The sequence below is a fragment of the Hyaena hyaena genome, unplaced genomic scaffold (assembly GCF_003009895.1).
Source record: "Hyaena hyaena isolate Hyena2069 unplaced genomic scaffold, ASM300989v1 scaffold_44, whole genome shotgun sequence".
Classification (NCBI taxonomy): Eukaryota; Metazoa; Chordata; class Mammalia; order Carnivora; family Hyaenidae; genus Hyaena; species Hyaena hyaena.
The window spans coordinates 3762797-3775793 of NW_024080676.1; the positions used below are offsets into that span (position 1 = coordinate 3762797).

General features: G+C 38.7%; 1 protein-coding gene across 6 annotated transcripts in view; it reads left to right on the top strand.

Annotated features, from left to right (window-relative positions):
- Positions 1-680: 680 nt before the first annotated feature.
- Positions 681-12997, top strand: part of ZNF518A (zinc finger protein 518A) — a 58505-nt gene continuing 46188 nt past the window's right edge. For 4 of the 6 annotated variants that reach the window (XR_005528076.1, XR_005528075.1, XM_039230163.1 and 1 more), the window contains exons 1-2: positions 681-752; positions 3288-3373. The gene's annotated coding sequence lies outside the window, so the exon portion shown is untranslated. Of the gene's footprint in view, positions 753-946; positions 1300-1328; positions 1459-3287; positions 3374-12997 lie in introns of those variants that run through there. The other 2 variants (XM_039230164.1, XM_039230165.1) reach the window with 2 other exon arrangements.

Here is a 12997-nt window from a genome sequence, read left to right on the forward strand (position 1 = left end):
TATAAGTTTAGTGTAAAATGTGAAATTAATAGGTTGGCTTTCAGAAATGCTCTACAAGAGACAAGGGGAGCCATTCTGGCCTTTGGGAGAATCCCAATCATAATACTAAGTTGTGCGATGTTTTGGAAGGATTCTTTTGATGGGAATGAAAGGTCCCTTGTTGCAATGACAGTTTTCAGATCATTTATTATATATGTGCACGTTTGGAGTTCAGTATATCTTCCTGAGGGTCTTGGGTGTCTCCCTTCATTGATGTGGGCTGCAATGGCTGCTAAAACCTAGGAGTCAAAAGCAACGAGGGGGAGACGCCATTTGCAAAGCCGGAAATGATTAAAATCTCAGGGTTGAGACCATTCCCAGTCAGTAAGGGCTTGCCAAGACCACAGTTCCTGCTTCTAGTGTCTACTCTGAAGAGCATAGAGTAGAGGTTTGTCTACCACAACATTGGCAGTAGGATCTCTGCAGCTGCTGTAGAACACAAGGAGAGGGTGAGTCACTGGCGTGGCAGGCATCGGGGAAGCGCGCTAATTTGAGAGGTCAGCGGCGAGTCCAGCTCAATGGCCTAGTCTCGCCAGGCTAAGGCGCGAACCCTGCCGGCCTCCGTCCTCTTCCGCTCGCCTCAGGTACTGCCTGGCGGATCCCTCCGCCGCAGCGTGCGCTCCCGGTAGCGCCGCGATCGGCTTTTCGGCAATACCCGGATGGAAGCGTAATGGCCGCCATCGGGGACTCGCAGGCAATGGGGACCAGGACAGGTATTCCCTATGAATGGGGCCGCCCAGACTTGTTAGGATGCCGGGACTTCGAGATGGCCAGCCAGGGGGCAAAGTGCGAGTTTGTGGGGGTGTTCGGGTCCCCTGAACCGGCTCAGGGATCCGCCTCTTGTGATAGGAAGCGCCTGCTAAATAGTCCCGGCTATTCAGCGCTTCCGCCTAACTTGCCGCAAAGTTTTTCTAGAGAAGTGGGCTCTTTTACTCGGCGCTCCTGCAGGCTGCTAGAGCTAACCTCCTGTTTCTTAGATGCGTTTGCACTACGTTCGGGCTCTTTGAACTCCACACTCTCCCACAGCTTGGGAGCGGGAGCGCGGCGACAGTGTGCCTCCGCGCGCCCGAGGGGAGCCGAACCCCGGAGGAAGGGGCGGATCGGGCGCGGTGTTTGGGACGGAGCGGGGCGCGCGGCGCTCGAAGCACCCACTCGGCGCATTCCCGGGCTGGTGGAGACAGCATGGGCAGTCCTGCGGCCGCACCCCTCGAGCTGTAGATTCGCAGGCCCACGGCAGCCCGACTCGACGGCGTCCCCATTGTGGGTCCAGTTTGTGGTCATTGGAGGTCTTTTCTTGCAGATACCCACCGTTCTGTGGCGCGCGCTCCCTCCTCCAGAGTTGGCCAAAGGCGCCCTTCCTTGCAGACCCCAACCACACCCAGTGGCAGATGGATTTCTTTGTAACTGGCTTTCTCACTTGTAGGGTCCATTTTGAGTCTTCTTAACATGGTGTCCTCATTGTCAAGTAGACAGCTTCTTCTAGATGGATATGGGTAATGGAATATATGTAGGGTGAATGTGTATGAAGTGAAATGTTGTAACTTAAGTAGATCAACCAAACAAATGTACCTTTAAGGTTCAGAATACAAAAGTTTAGGTTCAGGTTTCTTTTTAGGTTTACATTTGGGGATGTTTAGTATATGTGAGCTATTTTAGCGAAAACATTAGTTCAGTATGTTTGGATATCAAAAGTCTAAAAAAAAAAGCCACCATAAAAATAAAGTAAGTCAATATTTGAGAAATTCGTAAGAATTCCTGAACTTTGTGTGGTTGCAGCAGTGGTGAAACGAGACACCAAACTGTACATCAGAGTAGGAATTTCATTAACTAGAGCCTCTGTGTGACAGGCCTAGTTTACTGTGGTGGGTTTTTTTTGTTTTGTTTTGTTTTTTTGCTTTTTTTTTTTTTAATGTAACAAGGGATCTGATGTGAGTGTACTCTAAAATTAGTATCCTCAAGTTGAAGAGATAGAGACCATTTAAGCTGATGTAGTGGAATACCCTGACGTCTTTCAAAGTTTTAACTGCAGGTCCATAGAAAATGGATTCATTATCTCTCAGCAAAACTGTATGTTTCTGATATTCATGAAGAAAGGCATTGCATTGTATTAAGATTTTTCAGGGCATTAGCATTTCATGAGGATGGTAAGCATAGTAGACCCCGTTGATTTTTGTTAAAATTCTCATAAATAAGATGATCCCCAGGTTTAGAAAATTGTTAACAAAAGGGAAAGGAGGAATAAAATAAAGGTATCTAACCTATTTTGCACATCCAAAATTTTCCTTATTTTTGCAGTGAAAGTAAGTATAAATACCAATTCAAAACATTTTAGGTCTGGTTTTATGGAAGGGTAAAAGGATTAAGAACCAATGATGAATATTTACCTACTATGTACATTGATAAAGTATGAGCTTTGAAATGGTTGAGATTTTTTTATTATCACACTTCAGATCCTATCCTGTTCTTTCATAGTAGTATACTCTGGTCCCAAGTTTTTATATCTTGAAGCATTCCAGAGGATGTATTTTAGCATAAATATACAATTTGACTTTAAAATGTCATGACTTTCAACATGTCATTTAAAGTACTTTTATTGTTTAGTTTTCTGTTTGGAATTGTTCTTACTGAAGCATTGTTTGCTTTAGATCATTTAATACAGCCTATTTTTAAATTTATGTTAAAAGACTTGAGTTTTGCTCAGTTCCTTCAGGTACTCTACTAATAAAATTTTTGTGATAAAGCACTATAAGCAGAAGAAAAGAATTGTAATAAAGTTGAAGTTGTTATTAATCATCTGATCCCAAGTGGGTAGGCTATGAATGTTTCAGTTCTCTGTGGGGTATTGGCTTCACATGGTCAGCAATTTTCATGGGATATTAGCACAAGTGAGTATTAAGATGTAGGATATCTGGGGTGGTAGTAGGATATCTGGGGTAGAATTAGAGCTAGATTGTTCTAAGATTGTGATTTGGGGCAAGATTCATTTTCCTGATCTAGTAATAAACAAATTGAATTGGATTGCATCTAAGCTCCCAAGCTTTGAGTTTTCTGAATTTTATAAATTTATGATGTTATCATGAAGTAGCAATGTTGGGTTATTTGCCTAAATGCAGAGAGGGTTTTTTTTTTTGTTCCTTTTAAATTTAAACACATAAGTTGAATGTGAAGCATGATTGAATCAAGAGCATAAAAAACATTTTACTAACAGTTTATGCAGTCAGTTTTAAACTCTTGGTCTTCATTTCCAGATATCGTCTCTTCTTTTGATCACTGTTCCTGATTGTGGCTTTGTCCAAGCATTAAATTGCGTGCCTTTTGTTCCTTGAAGAAGGAGGTATGGTAAAGATTGAAGTATTACAACATGTAGTCTATTAAGCAGTAAGTTAATATATTTTGATATTGGACAAAAATACTTATAAATTTTCATAAGTTATAGTTTTGCTTGGCTTAAATAAAAAATTCTTACAGGTTTCCTTTTAATGTTGGCAGAAAAGGTAGTTTTGGTTTCATAGTTTATTATTTAACATTTCATTAGAGAGCTAAAGATAATTTAAGCTGTATTCTTCTAAACGTAAAGACAACATTAAGGGCTTCTGTGTAATGAACGATGGAGATATATATGGTAGGATGACGTTTTGAAGCTATATAAATGACCAGAAAGAGTGTTTGTGTTTTGCTCTGGTAAGTGTAAAGTAATGCTCTTTAAGAAAAACTGGTAGATATTTGTATCATGATTAATGGCATCTACATTATGAATCAGGAAAGGTACTTGGGAATCACTGTGGAGTTATGACTTGTTTCCTGAAGGCAATCATCTGAATATCTTGGTGTGAACAAAAAGAAGGGGAAAAAAAATCTGCCATCGAATCCACAGTATTCTAAGGAAAGCTTTGCAAACTCAATGGGAAATATTGTACCCTTGTACAAAAATATAGTTTATCTACCGTTGAAACACAAGTTTCTCATGCTATTTGTTTTGGGTTAGGTACTGGGATACCACAGTATCATAATTACCCTCACCAAATGCAATAAGTATACCCATAAATATAACCTAAGTTAGAAATAAGATTATGTATGGGGCACCCAGGTAGCTCAGTTGGTTGAGTGCTCGACTTCAGTTCAGGTCATGATCTCACAGTTCCTGAGTCTGAGCCCCTTATCGGGCTCTGTGCTGACAGCTCAGAGCCTGGAACCTGCTTCAAGTTCTGTGTTTCCCTCTCTCTCTGCCTTTCCCCCGCTCACACACACGTGCGCTTTTTCTCTCTGAAAAATAAACAAACATTAAAAAAAAAAAAGATTAGGTATATAACTACTAAAAAAGTAGAAGTAGACTATACCAACTTAAAGGATTACTTTAGTAATCATAACCATGTTTTGCCATGAGTTTTACTAGCAGATGGTTTTCTTTTCAAGGTCATTTTTCACAAAGGCAGAAATGTTTTATTAGAAGTTAATCTCACAACTACAGTGAGTACAAAGCAACAAAGCTTAGATACCAGGTTATTATTTATGTTCATTTATATGTTTTATTTCTTCCTATATAACAATTGTTTGACTTCTTACTGAATTAGGATTGTATGGGTACTGTGTTGTTTTTGAACAAAGTAAATGCTGAGTGCACAGTAAAGAATTTTCTTTACTGTGTTTGATCCAAAATTCTCAGAAAAAGTTACACAATGAAGAGTGAAAACTTCAAATGTTATGAAGTAAACAAGAGGCCGCTGTATGATGCCTTACCACAGTGATTTGGATTATTCCATCTTGAAATATTGTGAGCAAAGCCTGACTAAATTTTAAATTTATTTATTTTTTAAGTTTATTTATTTTGAGAAAACGAGAGAGAGAGAAAGAGAGAGTGCAAATGGGAGGGACAGACAGACAGGGAGAGAGAGAATCCCAATCCTTACTGACTCTGCACCGTCAGTAAGGAGCCTGCTATAGGTCTCAAACTTACAAACCATGAGACTATGACCTCAGCCTAAACCAAGAGTCAGGCTTTAACTAACTGAGACATCCATGTGTCCCTGACTAAATTTTAGAATCATGATTGGTATGACTTTATAAAATAGGTATTAGAATGTCAGAATTAAGTTGCATGACTTGAAGCTTAGGATAATTAAGTAGGTCTCACTCACATGGATCTTATTTTAAGAAATGGTAATAGCTGAAAGCAAATATTGGTTTTATGGAAAGTCATGTAAGTACAAAATGTGTTAAAATCATCACCAATTCCTAATTAAAATTGGGTTGTTAGAGTTTAGAGCTGGTAGGAAAAAATTATATGTTTTTGTTGACCTTGAACAAAGTGGGGGTGGGGAAACTACCCCCCCCCCCATGCAATTGGAAATCTGTGTGTATTCTTTAAATTTTTTTTTTAATGTTTTATTTATTTCTGAGAGAGAGAGCATGAACAGGGGAGGGTCAGAGAGAGAGATACAGAATCTGAAACAGGCTCCAGGCTCTGAGCTAGCTGTCAGCACAGAGCCTGATGTAGGACTCAAACCCACGAACCGTGAGATTATGACCTGAGCCGAAGTCGGACGCCCAACCGACTGAGCCACCCAGGCATCCCAAATCTGTGTGTATTCTTTTGACTCCCCTAACACTTAACTACTATAAGCCTTCTGTTGATTGGAAGCCTTACTGATAGCATGAACAGTTGGTTAACACATACTTGGTGTGTTATATGTATTAGAGCCTGTGTTCTTAAATGAGAATAAAGTAAGCTAGTGAACAGAAAGTGTTATTAAGAACATCATAAGGAAGAGAAAAATACATTTGTAGTACTGTACTGTATCGAAAAAAATCTGTGTATAAGTGGACCTGTGCAGTTCCAAGCTGTGCTGTTCAAGGGTCAGCTGTGTGCTAATTTTGTCAAGTGAATATCTCCTCATTTGAGGAATCATCTCTCACCTATTATGTGTGGTTGGTATGCTGTCTATAAGTTGTATAGTCTTATAACCCAAGCCTAGTCATCCCTATTGCAACAGTGATTGTCCATTAATCAAGCAGAGCCAATTAGAATCCTTTGACATTGGTGTATGAATTCCAAGAGAAAGATGCTCCCTTTTTTCTTTTTTCAATATATATAATTTTTTCTTTTTGAGGGAGAGAGAGCATGAGTGGGAGCACGTCAGAGAGAATGGGAGATACAGAATCTGAAGCAGGCTCCAGGCTCTGAGCTGTCAGCACAGAGCTCAACGCAGGGCTCGAACTCACAAACTGTGAGATCATGACCTGAGCTGAAGTCAGATGCTTAACTGACTGTGCCATCCAGGCACCCCGATGCTCCTTCTTTCCTCAAGTTTTTGATCTGGTAGAGTGTTAGTACATTCTTTCCCACGTGTCTGAGAACCTTATCTATAGTAGCAGAAAGCAAAGCCATAAATAAATAGGAGATGGGAGGTAGCATGCCACTTTCAGTCCCAGAGACCATGGTATGAGGTATCTGGTGTTCTTTTGATTCTTCAGCTACCCTGGTGTCCTTCCCAGTCCCATGAGCCAAAATTGTGTATATAAATTAGTTTGAATTGGATTGAAGCAGAAAATGTTCTGATGAATATTTTGCCCATATGAATTTAAGAGCTGTAGCTTCAAGTTGATCACATCCATCTACAATTTGCCTTTTTCTTCCACCTTATGAAGGATGTCCATTATTTATTCATTGCTCATGTATACATTTAGTCCTTCGTTCAGCCTACAAACACTTGTTGAGGTCTACTATGTACAAGTATGGGCAGCTGCCTGGATAGTCAAGGGTTATACCTACTTGCTGAGGATGATGGACTTCCTTTAATGTAGCACATTTTTATATACTTAGGTTACACAGATAACATGAGTGTATTGAGAATAATCAGTGCTGTGCTCAGCATTTTAGTAATATGAAAAAAAAAAAGGAATTGTTTGCCTTCAAAGTGCTTATAGTTTAGGTAAGGAATCCAGATGAATGTGTGTGAAATAACACAAGCAACAGATAAATGAATATACATTTGTATAATGTGGATTTGTATAATGTATAATGTGGTCTGAGTTCTGATAGAAAGGAAATTAGTGAGGGCTAGAAGTTTTCTTGAAGGAGGTGTGACTGCAAATAGGTTTTAACTTATGAGTCATTTTGATAGGCACAGAAAATTGAGGAAAGGATGGAGTTGAAAATGACTAAGGACTGATCCAAGATAGGAGATTGGTTTGACTGTAACAGTTTGTATTTTGGAGAAATGAGAAGTAGTGATAATAAGGTTGACTATTTTAGGTAAATCCATGTGTGAGGCATTTGGAAAGCCAAACGAATTTTATTTTCTGCTAAGGTAGAGATTGCTTTGAATAAAATGTTTATATTTCTTTCAGTGTGATGCCACTTTTGTGATACTAAGATGGAAAATAAGTGTAATCAAGTGATGTAAATTTACTTGTTATGGAAAGCATCTTGTTATATTCTACACCTTGGACAGTTTTTATTTAAAAAATTTTTTTTTAACATTTATTCATTTTTTATTAAAAAAAATTTTTTTTAATGTTTTTTATTTATTTCTAGGAGAGAGAGAGAGAGAGACAGCGTGAGCAGGGGAGGGTCAGAGAAAGAGGGAGTCACAGACTGAAATAGGCTACAGGCTCTGAGCTGGCAGTCAGCACAGAGCCTGACCCGGGGCTCGAACCCACGAACCGCGAGATCATGACCTGAGCGAAAGTCGGACGCTTAACCGACTAAGCCACCCGGGTGCCCCAACATTTATTCATTTTTGAAAGAGAGAAAGCAGGGGAGGGGCAGAAAGAGAGGAAGAGACAGAATCCAAAGCAGGCTCCAGGCTCTGAGGTGTCAGCGCAGATTTTAAAACAGTCATTAATTTGCAGTGCTGTTCTGTTTTATACATATATATATATATACATATATATATATGTATATACATACAATATATATACACATAATATGTGTGTGTGTGTGTATATATATATATATATACATATATATATATATATACACACACACACACAATTAGTTTCTTTCTTCTTACCACCCCCTTTTTGGGAGATCCCCTGGTAACAGTGGCATAACCATACCCTTCCTCTAGAGATACAGCCAGTTCAAAACTTATGTTGCAGTAGATGTAAAAGCATTCTGAAAGAGATAAAGAATAAAATTAATGTTTGATTACTCACATAATAATTGTTTTGAGCTCCAGATACTAGGAATGACATATAGGTTAATGTGTCATTCTTTCATTAAATGCTTTTGTTAACTTAGCCTCCTTTTTTCAATAACCAGTTAGCTGATATTCAACTCAAGAGAATTAGCATTTGAAACAATCCTATATACCAGGGTTGGCAACCTTTGCCATAAATGGCCAGGTAGTAGATGTTTTAGGCTTTGTTGGTAATATGATTTCTTTATACCTATCTGCTGTTGTTGGAACACGATAGCAGCCATAGACAATACGTAAATGAACAAGTATGGCTATGTTCTAATGAAACTATAATTTACAGAAAGCAGCAGACCACATTTGGTCCACAGGTTGCTGGTGTGGACCACCTATCATAGATTTAATGAGACATTTTATGCCACAGCTTCTTATAATCACCTCTTCCCATTATCCTCCTCTCTAGTAACTATGGATCAGTTATGTATTATTTTCTGAGCTTACCTCTTCCACTTGTTCACTTCATCTCCTTTTTTTCCTCCTTCATCATCACTTTTTCTTTTTGTTAGATCATTTTAATAAGCATGTAATCATACTGTAATTTCTCCCAGTTTTAAAAAACAAACAAAACAAGCAAAAAATAACTCCATTTCAATTTTTTGTCTCTTGGTCTTTTATAGTAAAACTCTTTAGAAGAGTTGTCTGGGGTCACCTGGGGTGCCTCAGCTGCCTGGGTGTCTGACTCTTGATTTCAGCTCAAATCATAATCTCACAGTTCATGGGATTGAACCCACAAATTCTCCTTGACGTGTCCCTGCTGGTGATGCAGAACCTTCTGGGGATTCTCTCTCTCCCTCTCTGCCCCTCCCCTGCTTGCGCATGCTCTCTTTCTGTCAAAATAAACAAACATTTAAAAAAAAGAGTTGTCTGTACTCCATCTATATCTTCACTTTTCTTCCTCCCATTTTCTCCTAAGTCCATGCTAGTCAGTTCTACTATATACTGAAACTGTTCTAATCCATGTTACCAGTGGTCTTGACATTAGGTCCAGTGGTCATCTTACTTGAGAGAATTGATCAATACCTGATCCTGGGAACACTTTCTTCATTTTGCTTTCAGGACACCACTCTCCTAACTTACCTCACTGGTCATTCCTTTCATCTTTACCAGCTGATTCCTTCTCCTCTTTTTCCTCTAAATGTTGTAGCATCTCGAGGCTCAGGCCTTGGACTTCTCTCAATTCATTTCTTCATTTGTTGAGGTTGGAACTATAAGAGTTATCCTTGACACGTCCTTTTCTCTCACAGTGTAAATGGAGTCTGCCAGCATATCCTTTGGCTCTATCTTCACAGCATATCCACGGTCTAACCATATCGCATTGTCTCCTCCAAGCCGCCATCATCTCTCACCTGGCATTTGGAGTACAATTATCTCCAAACTGGTCTTCTTGCCTTCACTCTTATTTCCTTCCCAAATACTTTGTTCTTAACATTGTAGCCAAAGTGATCACTAAAAAATAATTCAGCTTACATTACTTCTTTACCCCAAATGTTCCAGTAGCTTCTCATCTTGTTTATAGTAAAAACCAAAGTCCTTGTAGTGTTCCCTCAGGCCTTGTTTCAGTTCTCTCATTACTTTGACCTCATACTGCTTTCTTTCCCTTTGCTGTTTTCTTGTTCCAGGCCTACTGATCTTGCTCTTCTCTGAACATGTTAGGCATAATCCATACTCAAGGTGTTAGTACTTATTATTTCTTTTCTTGGAATGCTTTCTGCCTCAACTTCTTAAGATCTTGGCTTAAATAAGACTTTTTCAAATGAGGGATACCTGACTTCATGTTTAAAATTGTAACTTTCGGGGCACCTGGGTGGCTCAGTTAGTTAAGCGTCCAACTTCAGCTCAGGTCATGATTTTGTGGTTCATGAGCTCGAGCCCTATGTCAGGCTGTGTGCTGACAGCTCAGCGTGCTCAGAGCCTGAAGCTTGCTTTGTATTCTGTGTTTCCCTCTCTCTCTGCCTTTCCCCAGCTCACATTCTTGTCTTTTTCTCAAAAATAAACATAATTTAAAAAAAAATAAAATTGCAACTCTGGTTCTGCCTATTTTTCTCCAATCTGTTTTTCTCCACAGTATTTGTCACCTTTGAATATGTCAGATAATTTACTTAATCTTGTTTATTATCTAAAGAGCTAGTAGAGTGTTATGTCCATGAGGGGAGGGATTTTTGTCTGTTTTGTCTAATGGTGTATTCTCAATACTTAGAACAAAGACTGGCACAGATTTGGTTCTAGCTTCATGCTGAGCACTATGCCAGATGCTGGTGATACAGCAAAAAACATGACAGATGTGTTTCTTATGCTTATGCAGTTTTTATTTCAGTGGTAGAGACAGATAAAAAATAAATTGCCAAATATATAAAATATTGCTGTAGAACAAAAGTGTTATAAGAAAGAAATACAAGGGATTTAAATAGAGAATAATTTTTTTTCTGGTTGAGAACCTTTAAACATTGGAGAGACCTTTCTTGAGGTGATGACATCTGAGCTGAGACCTAAAAGATGAGAAAGATCTAGCCATTTGAAGAATATGAAAAAGACCAATTGAATTCAAGTAGGGAACAGGAGGTGCAAAGGCCCGAGATAGAAAAGGAGTATTTGAGGAACTGAGAGACTGTCGTAGCTTGCTGGAGTACATTTAAAGTTGAGGAAATTGGTATGAGGTGAAGTTTAGGAGAGAGGTTCAGGACCAGATGTCACTTCTTCTTGTAAGCCTTGACTGAGATGAAATTTTATTTTAAGTGCTTTGGGAAACCACTGTAGATTTTAAAGCAGGGAGCATTGTGATCTATTTTATATTAAGATCACGTTTGCTCCTGTGTGGCGAATGGATTCAGGGGAAGGTGGTGGGCAAGAGAGAAGCATGAATGCCAGTTAGGTTATTTTAATCCAAGTTATAGATGGCAGTGGACTGAGAAGATGGTGGTGGCGGTGGAGAGAATTCAAGATGTATTTTGGAGATAGAATTGACAGGACTTGCTTATGGATTAGTGTGGGAGTAAGGGAAAAAAGGTGCAGAATGATTCCTTCATTTCTTGGATGAGTAACTGGATGGAGGGATTGCAGTGCCATGTTACTATGGTGGGGAAGCCTGGGAAGTGGAATTGGTTTCTGTCCTCGAGATAGGTGCTTTATATACCAGAGAAAAATTTAGTTTACATTATTTGGGGAAGCCGAGGGGAAATGGATTACATGTTGATATGTGTTCTCCCAATCAAATAGCCATAAATCTTTTGATCCCTCCCACCATGTGTTCCAAAATCTTAAGTAAAATCTGCCTACTCTAAATCACTGCCACAACAAAATGACAGTGAAGAAAAGACGAGACATGAAATAATCTTTCTCCTTCCCATATTAAATTCAGTGGTCTTTATTTCACTTTAGATACATTACTTCTGATTTTCCTCCCAATTCCTACATATAGAAAATGTGATTTCTGACCATGTGAGAGAGAGAGTGCGTGTGCCCGTGTGTGTTTTAAATCAAATTCTGTTGCAGCAAAAAAGTTTACATGATCTGTAGCATTTGCTATTTGCTACAAAGTAATTTAATCTGAAATCCCAGGAAGTCAGATATTTGGGTTGCAAATAAAAGAATAAGTGAGTGTGTTAGGACCCTGTATACCAATTGCCTTGATTTTTGTGAGGGATAAATGAAAAATATAAAATAGAACTTTTCTTTAAGGGAGGTAAAACTTAAAAAATGAAATGATGTAACTATAAAGCTCACCACTGTAGATGAAGTGGTGAGCAATGGCTGTCATTTAAAGGGATATTCAGAGAAGGGAGAGATTAGTGTGTATTGCAGAAGGTTTCATGTGCCTGTAGGAGGTAGAATGAGAACGGAAGTTTGACTAGTATGGAATGAAGGTAGTGAGAAGGGGATGACAAGCCTAATGAGAGGAAGCAGGATGAACAAAGATAAATAAAAGTGTATGTGTAGGGAGTGGATAGCATCTTAGATATTTGGCACTGTACATCATATATAACAAGCAGTCATCTTGTCAGTAATAAGAAATAAGATTAAGGGGCGCTTGGTGGCTCAGTCCGTTAAGTGTCCACTCTTGATTTCAGCTCAGGTCATGAACTTGAGGTTTGTGGAATGCACTGACAGTGTGGAGCCTGCTTGGGATTCTCTCTCCCCCCACTGTCTACCCGTCCCCTGCTCACACTCTCTGTCTCTCTGTCTCTCAAAATAAATAAGCTTTAAAAATAAAGATTAACTTGAACTGCTTCTGTATTTTAATTTTTCCATTTTGCACTCCTTCATAATTGTTTCAGTGTCACTAGCCTGCCTGAGTGGTACATGGCTCACCTGTATATTAGCATTTTGAACATTTCTAAATCTGTACTTCATTACATTTGCATATTTAACTCTTCATTTTTCATCTCTATTTAAGTTGTTTATTAGGCCACAATGATTTGGAAGGAGCTGGCTTTTATTATGTGTGTATATGTGTACCATATATATTCTACAAAATTTATTCTTTCACTTGTTTAAAATATGATAGGTATTAGCCCTGTAGGTAAACCTTTTAAAAACTTAAAACAGCTACAAAAAAAGTAAGCCCAAAATGTATGTTTCAAGTCATGAGTAGATTATTATTTTGAGGCACTCTATGGTTCTGCTTTGAAAATAAGTTTTAGGGTTTTTTTTGTATTTTCTTCTAGATCCCTTTTAGGCTGAACTTTACATTTTTTCAGTAAGGTCTGCTGATGCATGATGCTTTTGTTTTACCTCTTGTTATATATTCATTTGACTGTTTTGAA